The sequence below is a fragment of the Rhinopithecus bieti genome, unplaced genomic scaffold (assembly GCF_001698545.2).
Source record: "Rhinopithecus bieti isolate Rb0 unplaced genomic scaffold, ASM169854v2 scaffold_32982, whole genome shotgun sequence".
NCBI lineage: Eukaryota > Metazoa > Chordata > Mammalia > Primates > Cercopithecidae > Rhinopithecus > Rhinopithecus bieti.
In genome coordinates this window covers 81849-87667 of record NW_016814002.1, presented here as the reverse complement: position 1 = coordinate 87667, position 5819 = coordinate 81849, and positions in this window count along the sequence as shown.

Genomic DNA, 5819 nt, shown 5'->3' with positions numbered 1-5819 from the left:
AATATGCCACCAACACTTGATGTCCTTTCATTTTTTATTTTTTCTTTATTTTTTTCCCACCTGAGATGCCATGGCACCTTTCATTTTTTAAAAAATATAAAGTATATTCACATGCAAATCTTTCTTCAACTCAAGAAGAGGCAGCATGACATAGTGGTTAAATGTGTGGGTTCTAGAATTTGCCTTCCTGAGTAACTCCTAAGTCTACCACCTCCTAGGTGTGTGATCTCAGGCAAATTAGGAACTGCTCTGTGCTTCCAAATCCCTTTCTGAAAATAAAGAGAATTAAGAATACATACCTGACAGGATCATGGCATGTGTTAACAACATTAATAGGTAAAAAGTCTTGTAAGAGTTCTTGGAACAGATTAAGTGCTCAATATCCCTTAGCCATTATTAAGACTGCCACAGCTTTTCCTTATAATCGTCCCCTAACTTTAGGTAAAATTAGAAATCTTAACAATGGATATATTTTTTAAACAAAGGTCTAAAGTGACAATGATGGCTCACTACAAACTTTCAACTATTTCCTCTGCTTGCCCCATTCTTTTGCATTACATCCAAGGTCTTTTATTCGATGGCTGATTGTAGGTAAGATAGAAATCAGATGTGGAAAACACAGGATGGACTCTGAGCGTGGCCCAGCTGAATCTTAAACATTAGTCCAAAAATGTAGTCTGAAGGCCGGGCGCGGTGGCTCAAGCCTGTAATCCCAGCACTTTGGGAGGCCGAGTCGGGCGGATCACGAGGTCAGGAGATGGAGACCATCCTGGCTAACACGGTGAAACCCCGTCTCTACTAAAAAAAAATACAAAAAACTAGCCGGGTGAGATGGCGGGTGCCTGTAGTCCCAGCTACACAAGAGGCTGAGGCAGGAGAATGGTGTAAACTCGGGAGGCAGAGCTTGCAGTGAGCTGAGATCCGGCCACTGCACTCCAGCCTGGGCGACAGAGTGAGACTCCATCTCAAAAAAAAACAACACACACACACAAAAATGTAGTCTGAAGCTGAATCAGCCTTTGAGGTAGGTGGTGTGACCACCTCTGATTCTGAATCCTACTTAAAAACATAAGTGACTGGCCAAGGAAGACTCAGAGGCACATGGAAGACATCAGTGAGACATGAATGAAAAGCTTGTCAATTTTCTGAAGTTTCCACTTGAAATAAATGTACTATTAATGACAACAACAACAACAACAACAACAACAACAAACCCTGAGCGGTTTGTTTCTTTTGCAACCTTGAACTAAATGAAAGCATTATAAAGTATCCCAGTAATAAAGAGCACGGGCGTAGGAGTCAAACACATCCATTTTCAAGGCACTCCTCTTGGTCTCAGTTTCCTCACTACTAAAATGGAAATAATACTTGTGAGTAGTTGTGAGATTCACATGAGCGAATGCAAGTATGCACATACAAGAATGTGTGATACATAATAAACTCTCTGAGGTAGCGATGTTGTAACAGACATTGGCTGTTATCATTATCAGTAAACAAATGTTTGACTTCTAGGTGAAATCCATCTCTTCCATGTAAAAAGCTATAGGATTTGATAAGCCTCACTCAAACTATCAGTGGCTTCATCTTTATGATTTAGAAAACCTTAAAAAACAGGTTAAAAGCTATGGATGGGAATGGGGAAAAGTTGTACTGTCAGCTCCAAGGCATGACTCAGAAATGTCACATTGCACCTGCATATGACATTACGATCCTAAATTATTCTATCAAGTTTCTTGGAATAAATTCAGGAGTCTAACACAGAAAAAAGTGTGAAATTTAGAATATGAGAATCTCAATTAACTGGTCTTTCTCTGTATATATCAAAAGCAAGTCCTTCACTATGTAAGAAATTAAATCTTTGGTCAGATGCCTCTTCTTTCTGTTCAGAGGATTCCACAAGTAATCTTATCCCTTCTACACTGAAAGGTATTTTGCAAATATGAACATTAATATTAAAAATATTAATAAGGTTAATTCCCTTATTAAATTCCCAGGTTAAGTAGTTATGTTCAGGGTTTGTTTTTAAGTTTTATTTAAAAAATAATGCCCATATATAGGCATACCTCAGAGACATTGCAGGTTCAGTTCCAGACCACCAAAAGTCCTCTCAAACCCTGCCACTGCTTTATCAACTAAGTGTATGTAATATTCTAAATATTTTGTTGTTATTTCAACAATGTTCACAGCATCTTCACCAGGAGTAGATTCTATCTCAAGAAACTATCTTTGTTTTGCTCATCCATAAGAAGCAATTCCTCACCCATAAAGAGAACATGCCAATAAAGTGGGTCACATTTCTGGTTTCCCAGTACATATAAAAGTTATGTTTATACTACACTGAGGTCTATTAGGCATGCAATATGCCTTATGTCTTTAAAATATGTATATATCTCAATTAAAAATACTTTATTGCTAAAAATGCCAATAATTGTCTGAGATGTCGGCAACTCATAATCTTATTGCAGGTGGAGCGTTTTGCATCAGTTGCAGGCTGGGGTGGCTGTGGCAATTTCTTAAAATAAGACAACAAGGAAATTTTCTGTATTAATGGACCCATTCTTTCACAAAAGATTTCTTTGTATTATGTGATGCTGTTTGATAGCATTTCACCCACAGTAAAACTTCTTTCAAAACTAGAGTCCTCTCAAACCCTGCCACTGCTCTATGAACTAAGTTTATATAATATTCTAAATACTTTGTTGTTATTTCAACAATGTTCACAGCATCTTCACCAAGAGTAGATTCTATCTCAAGAAACTCTTTTTTTTTTTTTTTTTTTTTTTTTTTTTTTGAGACGGAGTCTCGCTCTGTCGCCCAAGCTGGAGTGCAGTGGCCGGATCTCAGCTCACTGCAAGCTCGGCCTCCTGGGTTCACGCCATTCTCCTGCCTCAGCCTCCCGAGTAGCTGGGACTACAGGCGCCCGCCACCTCGCCCGGCTAGTTTTTTGTACTTTTAGTAGAGATGGGGTTTCACCGTGTTAGCCAGGATGGTCTCGATCTCCTGACCTTGTGATCCGCCTGCCTCGGCCTCCCAAAGTGCTGGGATTACAGGCTTGAGCCACCGCGCCCAGCCTCAAGAAACTATTTTCTTTGCTCATCGATAAGGAGCAACTCTTCATCCATGTAAGTTTTATCATAATATTACAGCAACTCAGTCACATCTTCAGGATACTGCTAGTTCTAGTTCTCCAGCTATTTCCACCATATCGTCAGTGACTTTCTCCCCTGAAATCTTGAACTCTTCAAAGTCATCCATGAGGGTTGGAATCAATGTCTTCCAAATTCCTGTTCATACTGATACTCAGACCTCCTCCCATGAATCACAAATGTTCTTATCTAGAATGGTGACTCCTTTCTCTACATTTTCAATTGACCTTGCTCAGATCCATCAGAGGAAACACTATCTATGGCAGTAGTCGTCTTAAGAAGAATTCACTTCTTCTTTTTTTTTTTTTCTTTTGAGATGGAGTTTCACTGTTGTCACCCAGGCTGAAGTGCAATGGGACAATCTTGGCTCACTGCAACCTCCGCCTCCCAGGTTTAAGCAATTCTCCTGCCTCAGTCTCCTGAGTAGCTAGGATTACAGGCGCCCACCACCACGTCCAGCTAATTTTTGTATTTTTAGTAGAGATGGTGTTTCACCATGTTGACCAGGCTGGTCTCAAACTCCTGACCTCAGGTAATCCACCCACCTCAGCCTCCCAAAGTGCTGGGATTACAGGCGTGAGCCACCACACCCAGCCAGAAAAATGCACTTCTTATATACGAAGACTTGAAATTACTCCTTGATACATAGACTGCAGAATGGATGTTGTATTAGCGGGTGTGAAAACAGCATTAATCTTCTTGCACATCTCCATCAAAGTTCTTGGGTGACTAGGTGCATTGTCAATGAGCAGTAATATTTTGAAAATAATCTTTCTTTCTCAGCAGTAGGTCTCAATAGATGGCTTAAAATATGCAGAAAGCCTGCTGTAAACAGATGTGCTATCATCCAGGCTTCATTCTTCCATTTATAGAGCACAGGAAGGGTAGACTAAGCATAATTCTTATTAGCACTAGGATATTCAGAATGGTAAATGAGCACTGGCTTAAACTGAAAGTCACCCACTGCATTAACTCCTAACAAGAAAGTCACCCTGTCCTTTGATGCTTTGAAGGCAGGCATTGACTTCTCCTCTCTAGCTATGATAGTCCTAGATGGCACCTTCTTCCAATGGAAGGCTAGCTCATCTTCACTGAAAATCTGTTGTTGAGTGTTAGCGGCCTTCATCAATGATCTTAGCTTGATCTTCTTGATAATTTGCAGCAGTTTCTACATCAACACCAGCTGCTTTACCTTGTGTTTTTATGTTATGGAAATGGCTTCTTTCCTTAAACCTCAGGAACCAACCTCTGCTAGCTTTCAACTTTTCAGCTGCAACTTCCTCACCTCTCTCTGCCTTTCTAGAACTGAAGAGTTGGAGCATTATGCTGTATTAGGCTTCAGCTTAAGGGAATGTTGTGGCTAGTGGTCTTCTTTCCAGACCACTCAAACTTTCTCCACATTAGTAGTAAAGCTGTTTTCCTTTCTTATCATTCATGTGTTCACTGGAGTAGCACATTTAATTTCCTTCAAGAAATTTTCTTTTGCATTCCCAACTTGGCTAACTGTATGGCACAAGAGGCCTCACTTTCGGCCTGTCTTGGCTTTTGACATGCCTTTCTCACTAAGGTTAATCATGTCTAGCTTTTGATTTTAAGTGAGAGACATAGGACTTTTCCTTTTATTTGAACACCTAGAGGCCATTGCAGGGTTATTAATTGCCCTAATTTTAATATTGTTGTGTCTCAGAGAAAAGGGAAGCCAGAAGAAAGGGACAGAGATGAGGAAACAGCCAGTCAGTGGAGCAGTAAGAAGAAACACACACATTTATTGATTAAGTTTGCCATCTTATATGTGCTCAGTTCACGGCAATTTGTAATGAAGATCACTAACCACAGATCACCATAAGAGATATAATAATGATGAACAAGTTTGAAATATTGTGAAAATTACCAAAATGTGACAGAAAGACAAAAGGAAAGACATACTGTTCAGAAAATGGCATTAACAGACTTACTTGATGCAGGGTTGCTATAAACCTTGAATTTGCAAAAAGCACAATAACTGTGAAGTATAATAAAGAGAAGGACAATAAAACGAAACATATGTGTATATGTACACAAAACAATCAATTATTTTAGAATGAATATTTTTACACCACCACCCAGGTGAAGGCAAAGAACACTGCAAGCACTCCTGGAAGTGCAGCACACACTCCTTCGTAATTACAATCCTTGACCAAAAGTAATTCCAGTCCCCATTTTTATGGTAATTATTTACTCGCTTCGCTTAACAGTTTACCTAAATTTGCATCTCTTCATGCTATACTTTAATGTTGCCTATGTTTGAACTATACTCAAATGGAATCACCCACCATGCACACTTTCATGTCTCGCTTCTTTCACGCAAACATTACCTTTCTGTGATTCACATAAGTTATGTATACACACAGTTTCTTCATTTTCACTGCTGTGCACTATTCCATTATATGATTTACCAAAATATATTGATCTATTTGTTGCTGATGGACACTTGTTTTAAGTTTTGAGCTATTATGAATAATGCAGCTATGAACTTCTTGTATATGTCTCTAAATGCACACACACACATATAAACATGTTGGGTATACATCTAGGGAGAGAATTGCTTAATCTTTAGATATTCATATCTTCACATTTAGCAGATGATATCAAATTTTCCCAAGGTCATTGTATCCTAAGTATTAATTATAGCAA